Source organism: Equus przewalskii, chromosome 9, assembly GCF_037783145.1.
Source record: "Equus przewalskii isolate Varuska chromosome 9, EquPr2, whole genome shotgun sequence".
NCBI lineage: Eukaryota > Metazoa > Chordata > Mammalia > Perissodactyla > Equidae > Equus > Equus przewalskii.
The window spans coordinates 76,879,320-76,899,037 of record NC_091839.1 but is presented as its reverse complement, the minus strand read 5'-3'; the positions used below and the strand labels follow the sequence as shown (position 1 = coordinate 76,899,037).

The 19,718-nt window shown below is 40.3% G+C and overlaps 1 protein-coding gene across 38 annotated transcripts in view; it reads left to right on the top strand.

Annotated features, from left to right (window-relative positions):
• Positions 1 to 19,718, top strand: part of EPB41L2 (erythrocyte membrane protein band 4.1 like 2) — a 204,878-nt gene that overhangs the window by 13,348 nt on the left and 171,812 nt on the right. For 3 of the 38 annotated variants that reach the window (XM_070557126.1, XM_070557112.1, XM_070557080.1), the window contains exon 1: positions 2,905 to 3,066. The exons of 30 other annotated variants lie outside the window; for them this stretch is intronic. The gene's annotated coding sequence lies outside the window, so the exon portion shown is untranslated. Of the gene's footprint in view, positions 1 to 2,749; positions 3,067 to 19,718 lie in introns of those variants that run through there. 5 more of the 38 variants (XM_070557122.1, XM_070557128.1, XM_070557085.1 and 2 more) reach the window with 5 other exon arrangements.

Here is a 19,718-nt window from a genome sequence, read left to right as displayed (position 1 = left end):
GATCCCAACCAGCAAAGCCTGAGCCAAAGGGGAACATGTGCACTTAAGCTCTGCCCCACCGGGCTGACCCCTCATTTGACTCTTAAAACAGTTTCATACCGTAGGTCTGACAGATAAGAAAAGTGAATCGGGAAGAGGTTGAACTTAATAACTGTCGTTCCGCAATTTAGTTCTGGAGCTTCAGGCACAGCCAGCGTCTCCTTGTGTCCAGAGCTGTTCCCGCTGCTCTGGGCTCTGGCTGCTAATGGAGTTGCCAGTTGGTTTTCTTGGAGAACTCAGGAAGCCTGCCAGCTTTTGTAGCTAGAGGGCTTGTCCTATGGCTTTCATGTGTTTGTATCTTGAGCCCGAAGGTAGACAGAGCTGGGTCTTCCAAAAATAGTTCCGTAAATGTGTCAACATTTTGAAATACTATTGAAAAAACTAGGAAGTAGAAGTCCTATGGGATTACTGGGCAGTGGTGCCAGTTGCCTTCACACGTCAGCCAGTGTGTATTCAGCCTTCATTTTTGGAGCCCATTTTTATTATGATAGTCTTTGACTTTTCCCCAGCATGCTCTGTTTAATTGCTTTTAGACTCTGGTAGAAAAGCTGCTAAATGAACATGTTCCTTGAAAAATTTTCTTTACTTCTCTTAAGGAGAAAAAGGAAATTTTTTTTTCTTAATAAAATGAATAAAAATTGTATGGGGAAGGTGAAAGTGTCAAGTAACGAGTTGGGTCTGTCCACCGACAAAGGAATCGAGGGTTTATCCTTGAGCCTGTAACCAGAACTGTTTTTGGATCTTGGCCATTAAAATCAACATCAGTAAAGCCTGCGTCTTAATTTCCTTAATGCCGAGATTGTCTGGTTTAAATTCCGCACATATGGGAATGTGAACACATCCGTCCTTCCCCGTCTCCCTCCGCCCGCAGACTGAAAAATAAAGGTATGTGGAAGATATTCTCAGCTTCTGCGGCCGTGGCTGTGGGCAGCAGCTGTGGTGCAGATGCGGCTCCAGCTTTTCTCCTAATTGAGGCCAGTTCACTTTCATCCTCAGTGCTGCAAGCTGAAATGGGAAGACTTGAGGGTGGATTCTAGAGCATTCTAAAGGTCTGTGATCTGTGTGTAACTCTGTGAGCACACATGAGAGCAATGAAGGATAATGTGGATCTTTTTTAAGGACCTCTTTTTTGTTGTTAGATTTTTTGAAGCCATGTTTTTACTGTATCTGATTATCTATTGAAGTGGTTTTTTGGAGAAAAGAATGTACCATTGTCAGTTATAGAAAAGTGTTTTTCTTTTTTAAACTTTTTATTGTGGAAAATCTGAAATATATTCAGAAGTAGAGAGAATAGTTGTATAATGAACTCCCTCTACCCTCTTCGAAGGTTCTCAGCACATGGCCAGTCTTATTTCATCTGTATTTCCCTTCCACTCCCTGATGCCACTGCCCCCCCCATTATTAGAAGCAAATTCTAGACATCTTGTGATTTCATTTGTAAAAGGATGAGATACGCGCCCCCCCCCCCTTCTTTTTGGCATGTGCTTCGTGGTCTCCAAAATCAAGTTCATGATGGTTACTTCCTTTGTAGAATTACAGAAGTTCGTGCATTTATGACATATTCAGTTGTCCTGCTTTTGGAATAAATGTCTGAATGTTCTAATCAGTGAAAACAGTTTCATCTAAATGTGGCATCGTGGACATGGGACGTGTGTTAGCCAGTGCTAAAAAAACCGAACAATTTTTAAACCAAATATGAACCAATCTTCAAATTCCACTATATTCTCAAGGTAATGTTGATGTTATGTATAAATATTTTTTCATTGCCCTTGCCTGTGTTTACACTAGATTTTAATGTTTTTAGATTTTTCTTTTTTCTTTCCTCCCTCCCACCCTCACTTCCTCTCTCCCCACCTTCTCTCTCTTTCATTCTTCTTTTGCGTAGCATAGTTTAGTAGCAATATGTTGGAACTAGACCAAGTGAAACATTTTTTTTCAGCTGACTGAATTTTAATGGGACTGCACAGTTGTTATAAAATCACATCACCCTGCCGTGGGTCTGGTGTGTCTGGCGGTGTAGGGGGGACAGCACCTGCCTCAGACATTGATCGTATGCTAGTTAGAAATCATATGTAAAATATTGGCGTTGTAGCTAAAGCTGTCAGTCCCTTAATAGTTGAATGCTTTTCCTGTTCACACAGGCAGGATTTTTATATTTGAGATAGTTTATTTTCTACTTTTAATGAAAATATAGTTTAGTGTATTTTCTTTGTAAAGACATTACATATTGAATTAATTTGTACTTTATTAAAGTATAGTTTAATATAATTTCTCTGTAAAGACATTGAATATTGCATTCGAACATATTGATAATAATAGGTAACATTTCTTGAATGCTTAATATGTGTTACTGTTCTGTACGCATATTTGCATATGTTCATTTAATCCTCACAGGCAGCCTGTGTGATCCTAGGTTTGCCTGATGAGAAAACTGCGGTCCCGTGAGGTTAGGTAACTCACTCAGGGTCACTCAGCTAATTAATGGCAGAGCAGGGCCTTCAGTTGTAGCTGTTGTCCTATATTATCCGTAAGAATGCCTAAATTACTTCTTCACACTCTGTTCCTACTTGCATTTTCCTCCCCAGAGGTGACAGTTTTGAGCCAGAGCCAGGTCTACCCTATTGCATCAGGGTGTAATTTGATAACCGGGGCTAGTTTCCATTCAGAAACTTGGAAGCAGTTAATGAGATGCTACTCATGTCCTGAGACTGGCTTTAGTTGCGAAGGAGAAAGGGGGAAAGTGGAAGCATGTAGCACCTAGGTGGTGACCGCTAGTGCCTGTCTTCTTTCTCCCCGCCTGTGTTCTAAAATGGAATGTGGCATCCATGTGGAGTGTTGACGGGTCACAAAGGAGTTGCTGAAGTCAGTAGTTCAGAGTGCCGCTGAAGGATCTCAAGCTTTGTCTTCTGTTGAGTATCTCGAAGTGCTAGGTCTCTCGTTGGAACTTGGGTCGTCATCGGTCTGTCCTGAAAAATACAGACCTCTTCAGGAGTTTGTCCTGGAGTGGCTGAAATTTTAACAAACCAGGTACCTGAAACTGTTTCTCTCCTTTTTTTTCCCTGAAAGGAGCAGAGGTTAGAAAGAAAATTGCTCTGTCCCCAAGTTCAGTCCGCCAATTACTCCAGTGACATCAGCCGAGTGACGTTGCTTCTTACGTCTTTCTCTTAAGTGGTTCAGATGCCCTGAAATAAGTTCTCATCTGTATAAGATGTTGTCCGTGGTGTGTTTTTGTTTGTCTCCGTGGAGAAAGTCATTTAAAGTGCTCTTCCTTACAGGAAAGCATAAACACAGGATTTTGGCAAAACATTTGATAAAGCTCTCACGGTATCTTTATAGCAACTTTGGGAAAAAACTGTTAAGTGGAGGAAAGTCTCTGTTACTGAAATTTTAACCCTGGTCATCTCCTCTCTAGAGTATTTTTGCCCATGATTTTCTGATGACAGACAGGGGCTGCTGATCAGATTTAGAGATTTCATGGAAGTTTGTAGGGAAGCCTAATCTGTATACAGATTGTCTTGTTAGCTACAAAATGGGTTGAAATAAACAAGGTGGAATTTGTTGGAAATAAAATTGTTTGATTAATTGTAACTCCTTGAAAGAGTTCTAAAATAGTGGAGTCGTGGGCTTCTTTTCAATGTGAAGTTGTGTTAAAAAGCAGTGGGTGCCTTTGTATGCCTCAGCACAAGGCACTTTGACTGCTGCTCTCACCACTCCACTGAAATTGCCCTTTTCCAGGTGATAGATGGCCCTGTTATCAAATCTATTGACTACATTTTTTTCTCTGTATTTTTTTGACATTGACCAAACTTGCCATCTTTGAAATTTGCTCTGGACATGTTGGAGCGCTTTGTTCTGCGTCTTCTGCTCTCTGCAGGCTTCTTTCCCTCTGACCAGTCCTTCAGTGTTTCCTGTTTCCCAGGGTTCTGTCCTCAGCCTTTGATGCTTAGTTCTGACTAATTTTGTATCACCCAAGGCTTCACCTGCCATCGTCACTTGTTAACTCGAATCTCTCTCAGGCCAAGTCTTTCTCTTGAGCTTTGGATCCTTATGTGACTTGGAGGAATCCCTACCAAAGTTTTTAAAGGAACCTGTGAAATATTTTGTGCAGAATGTGGGCTGTAATTGATTATTCTGCTTTGACTTGGAATATTTTGTTTCTTTTTAGGTACTGCATTCTAAGGGATATGGAGTATGCACTAGGTATCTATTTGTTCAGTAAAAATGAGGGGAACTTAGGCGAGCTGAAACCGTGTCCATGGAAAGGTGCCTGGGCTGTCGAGATCGGGAGAAACTGTAGCATGTGAGGAACTAGCTGTTGAAATAACTGAGGGGTAAGACGTTGGAGTGGGCAACTTGTTGAGAGCTATCTTTTGAGCACTGGCTTTTTTTTTCTTTTTAACAAAACCCACAGTTAGAATTAGATTTTATATCTTGCCCCTTTATCAATATGGAAGCCTAGGTGTGTGGATATATGTGTGTGTATGTGAATAACAGAAACAGCCTTCATAAATTACTTCTTAGTCTTATTCTGTGTAGTATGCTGAGATTTTCTTTTCTGCTTTATTAATAATAATAATAATAATAATAATAAAAATGCCAGTCAGCAAGTCAGTAACTTGATTTCACAACTCATCAATGGAATGTGATCTGTGTTTGAAAAGCCCTTTTTTGTGGGTAAAGCTAAGAGATTTGGATAAGGGAAGTTTCCTTCCTGCTGTGAGAGGAACTTGGAACAGTTGGAGCAGGCAGAGAATGGAGTGGGCTGTCTTATGAGGGAGTGACTTGCCCAGAGTTGCAAGGACCTGGACCAGAGGCTGGTGTGTTGGAAGGAGGTTCACGGGGTGGGAGATAGGTGTCCCCCAAGTCTAAGATTTTATGATTCTCATTTTGTGACTTGCTGAAATTTTAAGGTGATTAAAGTTATTTAAAGATGGAAAATATTAATTCTGAACTTATTTGTTAATATTCTACTTTCTGAAGTCAAAAATACCTCACTATTCTTTCTTGGACGTTAATTAAAAATTTTTTTAAGTTAATTAAAAAATTTTATAAGCTAACTATTTCCTTTTTTTTTTTTTTACAAAAAATCTTTATTTGGAAAGTTTTAAATATATTCAAAAGTAAATTGAATAGAATAATAGCCCACCCAGCCCATGCATTGCCATCGCCCAGCCTTAACAGTTCCCACTCATGCCTTGTGTTATCTATGTCCCTGCTCACTTCATCCCCAGCTGTGTTATTTTGAAGCACCATCCCAGGCACTTGTCATTCGATCTACATATATTTCAATGTATGTATCTCAAAGCTAAGACTCCTGAAAAAAATTGCAATACCATGATTACACCTAAAAAAATTAACAGCACATCCTTAATATCATCAAATATTCACTCTGTTCAGAGTTCAAGTTGTCTTTGTTTTCTTTGAGTTTTTTGTTTGAATCAGGATCCAAATTAGGTCCACACGTTGAGATTAGTGGTTCTCTAATCTATAACGTTCTGTCTCCTTTCTCTCTTTTCTATTTCCTTGTCATGATTTTTGAAGAAATGGTATTGTTTGTCCTACATCGTTCACACAATTTTTATTTTGCTCATTTAATTCCTGTGGTGTAGTTAACCTGTTCCTGCCCCGTAAATTGGTAGTTATATACAAAGGCTTTTTATCAGCTTCAGGTTCAGTTTTTGGAATATTTTTTTCTGTGAATATTTCATGGATTCTGTTATTTCTTAAAACAGAGTATACTAAAGCTAATGGTGAAGGCGACTGGATTTCTTCTTAGTTCTTTATTTTCTGAATTCATTCTGAGCCAAATTCCCATAAAAACAGATGGAACCACTTATAAATTTGGGAAGATAATAATTCTCTGCAAACACCACATCCAAATACAAATTACACAAGAGTTTCTAGTCCAGCTTCATTTCCAAAGAAGAAAGGGAGAAAGCAGATGCCTTAGTAGTTTCTACAGACCACAAACCGGGTTTTCAGTTAAAGTGAGACATTTTACAGTAAAATCCGTCTTGATTTTTCTAGCAAAATATAGAAACACTTCAGTTTTGCTGGTTTAATTTCCCACCCAGTAAGCCAGTATTGCTAGTGAATACCTCCACCCCCTCCCTTAGCAGTTGCAAATAACAAGATAAAAGTGGAAGATGGCGAGTCAGAAAGCAGCCAGCATATGTGGGGATCACATAACTGTCCCGCAGTGTTCCTTTTGAAGGATGTTTGTAACCTTTTTTCCCCACTTTTTATCGTGGAAAATTTCAAATGTGCAGGTAAATAGAGAAGATAGTATAACGAACGTCCACATCCCCACTACCTAGTTTTTTTTTTTTTCCTTAGATTTTATTTTTTCCTTTTTCTCCCCAAAGCCCCCCGGTACATAGTTGTATATTCTTCGTTGTGGGTCCTTCTAGTTGTGGCATGTGGGATGCTGCCTCAGCGTGGTTTGATGAGCAGTGCCATGTCCGCACCCAGGATTCGAACCAACGAAACAGCGGAGCGCGAACTTAACCACTCGGCCACGGGGCCAGCCCCCGCCACTACCTAGTTTTTTTCTAGTGTTTGCCTGTGATCTAAAAGTTGGGTATGGGGTCACACTGCTATTATCAGAATCTTGCTTTTTTCCATTTGTTGTGGGGCTTGTGGCATAGGCCTTTTGTCTTTTTTCTTTCTTTTGTCAGTGTTGCTAAATCTCCTGCTAGATTTTACATTATTTTATTTCGGTTGGCGTTCGTTCTGTCACATAGTAGGTGAGGGACATGCTGTGATTAGGTGAAGATGCTCTGATGGGGCTTCATTTCTTGCCTTCCTCTTGCTATTTAAAAGCTTTCTATGATGGAAGCATGTACAAACAGAGCGAGCTTCTGCCTGCTGGTTTTAGCAGCCATTGATGATCATTGCCTAGGTACTTTTTTTGTTGCATTAACTTTTTACCATATATTTTTTCTCTGAAGTAATTTAAATTATGGAACTCATGACATTTCACTCCAGTTTCTTTATTATGTATTTGTAAAATATATAGACATTTTCCCATTTAACCAGGACACTATTATTGTATATAACCATCAATTGGCAATAATTCTCTAATATTATCTAATATCCAGTCTATATTAAAATCTCTCCAGTTATCCCCATGACATCCTTTATGGCTTGTTTATCAAGTCAGGAGGCTGTCAAGGAGCACTGAGTGCATTTGGCTGTGGTTATGTCAGTTAAGTCTCTTGTAATCGAAAATAGTCCTCTGCCTTCCCTTTTCACGACAGTGACCTGTTGGAGAGATGCAGGAAGAGGCCTGATTGTCTAGTAGAATCTTCTGGGTTTATCTGTTTCCATGTGGTGGTATTGAGCTCAGTCTTCTCTACTTGTATTTAATGTAAAGTAGAATTTGGAGCTAAAGTCTTGATTAGATTCAGAATAAACATTTTTGGTAAGAGTATTTAGTGAAATAAGACTATTCCCTTGAGACTGGCATAGAGTCTGGAGGAGTAAGACTTTGGCCCACATGCATATCTAGTTCCTTATCAGTCTTTCACCTGCTAATGTTAGTATCCAGTGGTAATCCTCACCTGAATCACTTATCTCATTGGGAGTGGCAAAATGATAGTAAAATGAGATTTAAAAAATAATTGTGGTAAAACATACAACATAAAATTTACCCTCTGAACCATTTTTAGTGTTAAGTACACTGACATTGTTGTGCAACTAATCTCCAGAACTCTCTTCATTTTACAAAACTGAAATTGTGTATCCTAATTTGAGATTTTTAAATTTTATCGTTTCTTCAACTTTATAAGCTTGCCATTTTCCACGCAAAATAGTTTACTTCATCAATGTGGGCTATTTGATTACCATGAAATATAGTTTTTTATTTGAATTGTGGACTAAAAACTTTTTTATCCCTTTACCAAATGTCAGAATAAGCCATTAGTATAATAGTCGTCTCAAATTTTTTGTCTTTCTCTCTCTCTCTCTCTTTTTTTTTTTTGGTGAGGAAGATTGGCCCTGAGCTAACATCTGTTGCCAATTTTCCTCTTTTTGCTTGAGCAAGATTGTCACTGAGCTAACATCTGTGCCCATCTTCCTGTATTTTTTGTATGTGGGACGCTGCCACAGCATGGCTTGATGAGTGGTGTGTAGGTCCGTGCCTGGGATCTGAACCTGCAAACCCTGGGCCACCAAAGCAGAGCGTGCGAACCCAACCACTACACCACTGGGCTGGCTCCTGTCTTTCTCTTTTTTGAGTATCATTATTGGCTTGTGGATTTTTATATATTCAGTGCATTTCAGTCAAGCGCAGTCATTCTTTTTGATGTTTACATTGTCCCACCTTTGGCAGTGGGAGCCTCTTCAGGCTGGCTCCTAAGTCCTTTTGACATGACACTATCTGGCTTTGAAAGCAAGGAATACGCTTGTTTAAAGGCAGTGAAATTTCCTTTGGAGAATGGGTCAAATCTCTGTTAGCCATGGCATAGAAAGCATCTGCCTGATAGGAAAGTGCCACGGAGCAGGCAGGGGAGAACCTTGACACCAACCTGTGGAACAGGGTGAAGTTAGGATGGTCGCTAAGGCCTCGTCTCATTTTATGTTCTGTGATCTTTTACCATCTGTAAAATTGTTTTGCTATTTAGTTACTGTTGGAACAAAATATTTCAAGAGTTTAAATGTTGTCAGATTTTGTCTTAAACATCTTTATTACTTTCTTCCTGTTCTGATAGTCAGCTGGGGGCCGTGGATTAAAGGATGTGAGTTTGGAAATGCAAGGGTTTCAACGCGCTTCGCAGTTAGGAAGTCCACCCTCAGAGGAAATGAGAAGGGGTTTGCATCCTAACCTTTGCCTTTTCTTCCAACATAACGTGGCTCACCATTCCACATGGAGGTCAACCTTGTAATGCTGGATCAATAAGCTGCCGCCTTGTTTCCTGCAGACCTGTGATTTGAGTAAACAGGTGAAGTTTCGTAAAGTGTTTAAATGTATAACTGGATTTGTGGAGACCTGTTTTGTACATCATAATACTTAGGTTTCCACACCTCTGGGAAGTCACTGTCTGACATTTTAAAAAACATGTTAGTTTTCTCAATTGACTTTTTTTTTCCCATTGTAGGGTTTAATGTGGATAACGGTCATCCCATAAGCAACAGTTCTTCTCAGTTTCGTAGGTTTTCTTTTCCAGAATAAATGTGGCTCAGTTTTATTTTAAGCCCCCCAGTAGTCACTATCATGGCTCTTTTGTTAGGTATTAAATATGAAGTGCCCGTTTTTTAATACTTCGCACACTTACTGAATGTTGGGCAGAAGTACAAGTCGTACAGCTGCCTACCACACTAGTGAAAACAAAACGTTGTGCCCTGAAAACCATTTCTTCTCCAAGAATAGAAAGAAGTATTATGGAATTCTGTATTTATTCAGCAGTGAGTTAAGTTTTGGAATGAATAAAAGATTATACTGTATTTTAGTTAGAACTATTCCTTTTCAGTGGTAGCCATGGTTGGTTTGTGAAATAACTTATCAGATCATTTTTATATCTATAAAGAGACCGTTAATTCTTTTTTACAAACTCAACACTTAAAAAATATGTGAAGTTGCTTTAAGTGCAGAAGCTGTGAATGTCACGTGTAGTTAACAAAGTTGATTCTGTGAATTTTCCAGATGGTGACAGCAACTGGAAGAATTTGATTCATTTCTTTCCCATTCGTGACATTAATGAATAGTGAATTAGTGCAGTTGAAATCTGTACTGGATTGTCCATAGGAGACCACAGAGCTTGGTGTCTCTTGTATGAGAAAGATCAGTGTATGTATTTAGAGAGGTATTTTCTCCATTACTGTAACAAAGAATTTGAGGCATCTTAAAGGGAATATATGTGATAAAATTGTTTTAAGTAAAAACAAATTGAGGTCAGGTAAATTAGAAATAAAAAGAAAATATTAAAATGAAGATGTGCCCTCCACATACTTCCTATTCCTGAACATATGGAAGCTGTAGCCTGGCATACATTTTTATTGATGTTCTGTTTCTGTGTATCTTTGTGTATATGTTTGTGTATGTTTTTTTTCACAAGAAATATTTTAAAAGAATATAATGATTGATAAAGCCATTACTCTTCTCTGAAATGTCTGCTGGAAATCATTTAAGATTTTTTCCATGTATATGATCCTTAAATGTTTTTGCCTTTTAAAGTATAAAGATGAATAACATTTTTGAAAAAAGGAAATTATGATAATTGTTAAGCCTGATGTTTTTTCTAGTTTTTAAAAAAATGATAAGCATTTATATGCTTCAGAGCCAATTCTTTTAGACCAATTCTTGGTCCCTATGAAAATGAGTCATTTCATCCTAGGCACAGCTCATATGTCAGCTTTTCTGGGAAGTCTTTTCCAATTTCCACAAGTGAAGTTAATATCTCTGTTTTCTGTGTCTCCCAAGAAATTTCATGGCACTTACCAGGTTGGATTTTAAAATCTTAAAAAGGTCAGTTTTAGCCACTATTTAAATTTTTCCAGAGCAGAATCCTGTATTACTTGTGTATTCCCAGTTACCGACATAGAGTAGAGCATTATGTAGCTGTTTGTGGAATGAATGAAAACCAATAAATGAAATAAATGGTTTACTAGAGTTCAGATTATTAAAATATTTTGCTTGTTTTGGAATAAGTGAGTATGTTGACTGACTCTGGCAGGCTTTTTATTGTATAGAAATTTCTGAAGTGCTAATAGTGATGTGAATTGACGTACAGTTGGAATTTGAAACAGATTCTTGCATGGAGATGCTCAGCTGGCAGCGGCTGCTTTTCTGCCCATCCTTCCCTCCCTCCTGCGCTCAGTGCAAAAGGTGGCCTCCCTCCAGTCTGGATGAGTAAGCTCCTGCCATGTCCACCCGAGAATCCTGTCCCCATCACTTTGGCCTACTCAGAGATGTCCTTCTATTAATTCTGTTAATTAACCACTCATTGTCCTTTCATTAATTTTCCCTTCATCTAGACAGTGGTTCTCAACCCTGGCTGTACATTAAAATCATCCGGAGACCTTTAGGAAAAAGCCTGGGGCCCAATCCACATCAGTTGTATCAGAATCTTAGAATCATAGAATTGGAAGAAATAAAGTTTTATTTTATGAGGGAACCTAGAGACTTTAGGGGGCTTTTCTAAAACCACTGCTTTTAATTAGTCTCAAAGCTCGGGGCAAGAACTTAGAGATTTGTAAATCTTCTCCATGGCTCCAGTTCCCATCTCACCATCAGAATCATCGAATTCCAGGGGCTGGCCCCGTGGCCGAGTGGTTAAGTTCGCGCGCTCCGCTGCAGGCGTCCCAGTGTTTCGTTGGTTCGAATCCTGGGCGCGGACATGGCACTGCTCATCAAACCACGCTGAGACAGCGTCCCACATACCACAACTAGAGGAACCCACAACGAGAAATATACAACTATGTACTGGGGGGCTTTGGGGAGAAAAAGGAAAAAATAAAATCTTTAAAAAAAAAAGGAATCATCGAATTCCATCCATTCAGCCTCCTAATTGGTTTTTGCCCCTTAATCTCCATTTCCCACTTTCTTCTGCGCTCTGGGCAGTTATTTTATCCCATCCTTCTTCTGCTCTGAGGTCACGCCCTGTCCTGCTCAGTGGCCTCGGCAGCTCCTGCTACTATAACCGTGTCAGAATTAGCAGTCGTCCCCCTCCCAGTTGGATCCTCTGCCCTCGCTAGAGGATTCTTCCCTGTCCTGGTACAGCCATATGTTTTCCTAAGACATTCCATAAACCGTCCTGAGAATTCCTTCCTCCGTTCCCTTTGCTCACTGCTTCCTACACCAAATCACAGAATCTGAGCTCCAGATCTGAGCAGTCATTTAATTCAGCCTTTTTAATATATAGATGGAGAAACTGCAATCCTGCAATGTTACATAATCCCCACTGCCCGGGCCACGAAAGAGGTGAGCCTCAGACCCAGCTTGTAACTCAGGTCTCTGTTCACTCTTCTCAAGACCATTTTCTTTGAAGATGCGCCTCAGCTTCTGGCGTTTCCCTCAGACTTTCTCTGGTCACCTCAGTTAGTCTGTCCTGGCCTCCACACTTTGGTGCTGTTTATTGTGTCCTGGCAGCATTTGTGCTTCTGTTGTAATGATAATGGACAGTGACATTATTGGCCTGTGAACACTTACTTTGCACTGGTCCCTGTGCGAATAAGCACGTTGCTTATTTCGGTTTTACCTCACAACTTCCCAACAGGGAGGGTGGGTGTTGTTATCCACAGTGTAGAAATAAGGGAACTGAGGCGTGGAGGGGTGAAGTCATCAAAGGTTATGCTTAGGTTTGAACTCAGGGCAGGGTGATCCCAGAGCCCAGCTTATCTACGCTGTTTGTCGTCTTTTACGTGTAAACGTCTGTTTTCCACCGGATTATAAGGCTCTTGATAACAATGAACAGGTCACTGATGTCTCTGTATCTCCTGTAGCATCTCTCACAGAAGAGCTCAGTCAATATTTGTTGATTTCAGTTGGAAGGATCATAACTTGGTGACCACATTTTGAAGATCAAGGCGTTGCTGTCCACTGGGGAAGGAAGCACAAGGTGACACGTGAAGCTCTTCTCAGTTAGGCACTAGATCTAGGAAGAAGACAAAGGTGTGGGTTGCTTGAAGTGTCTGTGGAATGTTGTGGGCAGGAGAGCTCCGTAACTTTCCTCGTTCGCGGGCTGTAGTGAGATCCTAGCCATTTATTTCCCTGTGGGGCTTTGCAGTGGCCTCTCAGTTGGGCAGTGTCTCCTGGCTTTGCTCATTGTTGTCGTGGGTGTTGCCTTCGTTAAGTAGTCCTGCGTCTATACCTTTCCATAAAGGATTGGTCTTTTTAACCAAGAGAGATCTTGGATGCTTTTCTCAAACAGGATCTTGAACTTTGTCTTCATAACTAAGGTCTTCCGGACTGGTGGGATGCTTAAGCTGGGCAGGTACATTTGATCACGGATGTGGGTTCTGTGAATGATTGTCCCTTTGTAGTCAGGCACTTAGGTGTGAAGTTTCTTTTCTCCTTTCTGCCTGTTAGCAAAGTGAAACCCTTAAGCTGTTTAGGCTTATTGATTTTCCATTTTTCTAGGATTTGAGTTTAGTCATCTTTGTTCTTTTTGTGTGTGTGTGTGAGGAAGACTGGCCCTGAGCTAACATCTGTGCCAATCTTCCTCTATTTTGTATGTAGGATGCTGCCACAGAGTAGCTTGATGAGTGGTGTGTGGGTCTGCACCTGGGATCTGAACCCCTGAACCCTAGGCCACTGTAGCAGAGCACATGAATTTAACCACTATGGCACTGGGCTGGCCCCTCTTCTTTGTCCTTTTGGAATAACCCGCATAGGATACTATGCCAGCTTGATTCTTTAGTGATCAGGAGTAGGAGAATGAGCCCTCCCACCTCCACATTGAGTTAAGGGAGGTAGAATTAAGAGTTATAGTGTAATCCTTGAAGTGTAATTTTAAGGATATTTGAATAACCCTTTTTAAAATGAATGCTATCTCCTTACACCCATTAGAATGACAAAAATATCTAAATCTAATAGTAACCAATGTTGGAGAGGTTGTGGAGAGAACGGAACCCTCATAGATTGCTGGTGGGAATGCAAACTAGTGCAGCCACTATGGAAAACATTATGGAGATTCCTCAAAAAATTAAAAATAGAACTGCCATACGATACAGCCATTCCACTACTGGGTATCTATCCAAAGAGCTTGAAGTCAGCAATTCCAAAAGTCCTATGCACCCCAATGTTCATTGCAGCATTATTTACAATAGCCAAGACATGGAAGCAACCTAAGTGCCCATCAACAGATGAATGGATAAAGAAGATGTGGTACATATATACAATGGAATACTACTCAGCTGCAAAACAGAACAAAATCATCCCATTTGCAACAACATGGATGGACCTTGAGGGAATTATGTTGAGGGAATTATGTTAAGTGAAATAAGCCAGCGAGAGAAGGATAATCTGTGTATGACTCCACTCATATGAGGAATTTAAAAATGTGGACAAAGAGAACAGATTAGTGGCTACCAGGGGAAAGGTGGGGTGGGGGGTGGGCACAAAGGGTGAAATGGTGCACCTACAACACGAATGACAAACATTAATGTACAACTGAAATCACGCAAGATTGTAACCTCTCATTAACTCAATTAAAAAAAATAAATAAAATGAATGCTATCTCTGTCTTGAGAGGGAGGATAAGTAACGTGGTCAAGTTAAACTGCGTGTAGAAAGAACACTAGTTTAGGAGACAAGGCCTGAGTAGTTCTGGACCTTATTTTATCATTAACCAGTTCTCTGGTCTTGGAAACATACCTCTGAGCTTCATTTTCTTCATTTCTAACTTTTAATGCATTGGAGTTATATTATTCTCCCCCATCCCTCACAATGTTTGTTGGCCTCAGATAGCAGATTCACAGTTGGTTCTGGTAGATATGAAACCATAACTAGCCTTTTCATTTGGTTGGGCATACAGGTCTCTAGTGTCGGTTTGCCACAGTGTTAAGCCTGACTTGTATTCAGAAGCTGGCTTGCTGACTTCATGTTTCACCGTATTCATTAGGGGATGTTGTAACAGTCATAGTACTTTCTGTGCTTATGTCTTCACGTAATTGTTGGTGACTGTAGATTTAGCCCTTGAGTTTTATTTTTATTGTGGTAAAATAAATATATATAAAAATATCCATCAAATTTACCTTTTTAACCATTCTTTTAGTGTACAATTCAGTGGCGTTGAGTATATTCATAGTATTGTGCAACCATCACTACTATTTCTAGAACTTTTTCTTCATCCCAAACGTAGGCTCTGTGCCCATTAAACAATAACTTCTCCCCTTTTCCTCAGCTCCAGGTAACCTTTATTCTACTTTGTCTCTGAATTTGCCTATTCGAGGTGCTTCCTATAAGTGGAATCGTACAATCTTTGGCCTTTTGTGTCTGGCATATTTCACTAAGCATAATGTTTTCAAGGTTCATCCATGTCGTAGCATGTGACAGAATTTCATTCCTTTTTAAGGCTGACTAAACATTGTATGTTCTACCACATTTTGTTTGTCCACCTGTTGGTGGACATTTGTGTTGTTTCTGCCTTTTGCTATTTGAATAATACTGCTGTGATTATTGGCGTACAAGTATTTCTTTGGTTCCTGCTTTCGGTTCTTTTGAGTATATACCTAGGAGAGGAATTTCTGGGTCATATGGTAATTCTTAAATTTTTGAGAACCCATTAAACTGTTTTCCACAGTGACTATACCATTTTACATTCCCACTAGTCATTCACGAGGCTTTCAGTTTCTCCATATCCTTGCCTATGCTATTTTCCTTTAAAAAAAAAATTACAATAGCCATCCTAGTGAGTGTGAAGTGGGTTCTTGAGGTTTTGATTTGCATTTCCCTAATGACTTCCTGATGTTGAGCATCTTTTCATGTGCTTATTGGCTGTTCCTATATCTTCTTTGGAGAATGTCTATTCAAGACCTTTCCCTGTTTTTGAATTGGGTTGTTTGTGTGTCTGTTGCATTGTTAGCTCTGGAGTTTTAAGTGTAACATGAATGGGGAGGTGCTATTATGGGGTAAGTAGACATACCTCAACCTTGGTGTATATATATATATATGAGATCGTTACCTTACGGTTATTATTTTGGCAGCACTGGTAGCTAAGAAAATGTCCTGTTTTGTACAGTTTCTCACAATTACAAGTTCCTCTGTGCCTTGGGATATTAAGTGACGTAGTAAACAGAATTTGGGGTAACGTCCAAGATCTGAGTCCGTGCCTTGGGCAAGTTAATCTGGCACATGCGCCTCACCTGTGATATCCTGAGGCGAGGGTCTGCCAGCCCCACTGCTGGTTCTTGAGGTTAAAGTATGGATCTTTAATACTTTGTAAAGTGGATAGTGCCATTTATGAGTTTTTACTTTGTCCCATTGAGACCTATGACCTGTGCAAGCCAGTTTTTGAATAGTGAGAAAGAATGAAGGTTTATATAATCAGCTTTCTTCAAAGGAACCACAACTCTTATTTCATTTATTCCCCTGACGTTCTCAGGAGTTGAAAGGAGGTAAATGCTCTTGTATTTTATGTATGAAAGAAAATGAAGTAAGGATGAAGGCCTTGTACCATTCCACTGCTTTCTGAACTGCTGTGCTAAACTCCCTAACCCACTGCATTGTGTGCCCTAAGGCTGTTGGTACCTTTTCTGTGGTGCTTGGAAACTCTTGTCACATACACGTGGTCAGGGGCTTATCTGTAAGCATTTCTTTGAGTGATTTTCTCATCAAATGTGTTTTTAGGGATATCTTTCCCAGAACTGAAGCTGCTTTGAGATTTGCTGTCTCGTTTGAACAGATGCTGTTTCCTCTTTCCTTTTACATTTTATTCCCTTTGGAGTAATGTCCTTTGACTTGTGTGGCTTCGCCTTCTTCCTCGAGAAATCATTTCATGGCATTTAAAGAGGGAGATTTATCTTTTGCTAATGTGAATATTAAAGTGGAATCTTTTCCTAATTCTCGTTTGTGTACTTTATTAAATGCTGCCTTCAGATGGGAGAAAGCTTGAGACAGAAGACGTGTTAGAGCTTCATAGTCAAAATCCTGGAAAACACGTCCCTAATTTCCGTGCTTCATTTTAGAGTGAACGTAATTAATAACTCATGGGTTGGATTATTTATTTATTGTTTTGGATATAAGTGTTTATAATTCTACTGAGTTTTCAGTTAGTGTGTTTATAAATTATTTTCTTTTTTGTGGCAATTCATGTAATGGAAGAATTGAATGGGGAAATCAGGAAGTTTTGAATTGTAACATTGGCCAAGAGTTAGTTTTAATTTGTAGTTAGTAAAATTTCCAGTTAATTAAATCAGATAATTCTAATACTTAATATTGAGCATGCATTCTCTCAGCCTGCTTATTGGCACAAACCTATTGAATTTACTCCCTGGATGTTTGATTCTTTCAGAGCCATTTGGGTACCCGGTCAGCCCTTCCTTTGGCATTTTGTTGGTCCATTGCTATTACTTAGGTAGCTTACTCTAGTTTGCCGCTTTTGTTTAATCTTTGTATGTTTTCTCATTCTAACCTGTCTGATTTCTTTTCTACCCATTAGTCTAAATGGACATTTAGGTAAATCTGCTGTTTGAGTTAAGTACTTACACCAACAGTTCTATCATTTCACTTTTTTTGGAGGTGCCTGCTTGGTATTTAGCACTGCACTGCGTTTTAATATTCTCTGTAAACTTTAAAATCAGTGAGAGCCTTTGGTACCTTGAGACGGAGGATGTCATTTACTTTATTAGCAGCTGTTGCTGTATATATGTAATTATGTTTGACTACAAGTGCATTTTTACAAGATGAGGCTGGTGGAGTCATTATATAAACGATTCTGATTAAGAAAATTATTTAATACTGAGGTAGGTGCTTGAGAAACTGCCTAGTTGGAAATGCAGTGCATCTTAAAGAGAGCTATTTGAGGATCTAAAATATGCAGGGGAGGCTGCATATTTACCTTGATCTTATTACCATACGGAGGAAGGCTTACGTAAGATGACTTGTCGCTAACTTTCTGCTTTCTGAAGATATACAGACTTATGCAGGTGTCGACACAAATAATCGGTAGTCAATCTTTACATCAAAATTGGGGTGGGTTTATTAGATGAGCCAGGTCTGAGGATATAGCCCAGGGGCCTTCCTTCCCCAGGGAGGGAAGCACACCAAAGAAGTAGGGTGTACAGAGTGGTTATATACCGTCTTGGAACAAGGAGCATACATCACATATGACAGGAATGCCCCTTTTCTGCCGTCGCGAGATGCTTAGCTAGCTCAGCAGGTCAGTGGTCACAAGGTGAGCACAGCAAGTTGGTGGTCAGCAGGTCAGTAATTAATCCTTAGTTTCTGGGAAGAGATGCTTATCCTTAAAGAAATACTGAAAGGCGGGGGAAACTACATCCCTTTCTTGAAGGGCATCATTCTTGGCTTTGGGACGTTGTAAATGTTCAAAGCAGATGTACAATGCGTTCTCAACAGGCCACGTCAGGCCTTTCTGGAAAAACACCGTCAGGTTCAATTAGTTTTAAACCAAATGGCTTCCTCTTATACTCCAAAATATCTTACTGCTTTTCATTTATTCATCACAGGTGAGTCCTGGCTATTTAGTCAGCGGAGGAGCGCTCCCAGTAGAAGCCTGTTGATGCAGTTTTGGCAATTTGTGGTACACCTCCTCCAAGAGTTGCTTTTAAATCCTTTAAAACCGAGGGTCGGAGAGGCAGTGGTGAGAGCAGAAGGTCCAGGTGGTGGGGAGGGTCGCTGTGCCTAGGGGGCTGGGGGAGGGCACTGCGCGGACCGAGGACAGGGTCAGGCAGCGGGGAGGGCCGCAGCACTGAGAGTACTGCCCGGGGCCGAGGATGGTGCAGGCCTGCGGGTGGTCAGCTCTCGGAAGCCTCCTTCGCATCTTGCTGGCTTCGCTCTTGAGATGTCACTTCGCTGAGCCTCTGGTTTGTCGTCGGGTTGTTGTAAGCGTATAGCACAGCCCTGGTCTGGAGTCTTCTGTTCTTGGGAGACCCCTGGGCCTTTTGTTAAAGGAATTGAAGAACTGCCAGCAGTGGTTCTGAATAGTGTATCGTGGGCGGGTGACGGTGAGTGCACGTGTGTTTGTGCACGGCCACAGTCCACATGTTATCCTCATTGGGTTGGGTGCTGCACGGAAAAACAAAACAGAACAAATCCTCCCCTGAGGATTCCATTGTTGGACAAAGGGCCTGGAACAATCGAGGCTCGGGTCAGACTTTTAGGTAGCGTGGCACCCACAGCTGTGGCCTGTTAAAGATCAGCTTTCTGCAGTTTGGTAGCAGTTAAATGTCACTGGAATGTTTATGCAATTGCTTTGTAATTTGACAGGTGTCTCAAAGTTTTCAAAGTAAATGGATAAAATCTAAGTCATTCTTTGAATGTGAATCATATTCAGGATTCCATGGAGGGGAATAGACTTTTAATTTCTGTAATTAACTTGGAATTTTAAAAATAGAGCTGTGATAGTTCCAATCCTTTATGTTTTAAAAAATTTATTTCCATAGGATGACGTTGTAGAATGTAAATTTAGCTTTTGAAAGGACAGTGATTAACATACTGTTTACCCAGGTGATTCTTTAGAATTTTTCTGGAGGAATTTACTAAAAACACCTTTTCATAAATGCTCAGGTGGGGAGTGGGGTGCGGTGATATTTTCAGGTTTTTGCAAAATAAACACTAGACTGTTAAGCTTTTCAGTCCTAAGCAAATAGGGAAGGCCTCAGCACTTCACCGATGCTCTCCTAAGTGGAGCCCACCAGGGGTGAGAGAGGTCATAGGAGATAAGGTCTCCTGTTTCCTTACCAGAATTTTGGAAAGGGTAGACATGCTAAGAGGAAAGCACCACGTGCATAGGGAAAGTCTAAGATACCCGTTTTCCCTTTAGTATTCCCTCTGTAGTGTTATCACGAATAAGTTACACTGATTGGAAGATGAGAAGGTTGAAATGTTTGCTCTTTGATAAAAGCTTTGATCATCAGAACTCTCAGATTGCATTCCCCGAAGGGTAGATCCTTTTTCCCTTGCAGCCCTCTCCCCGCCTAGCTGAGTGGTCCTTATGGGCGTGCCCTCAGTGATTTGGCCACTCGCAAATGCAGCAAGACTTCATACGATGTGTGGAGAA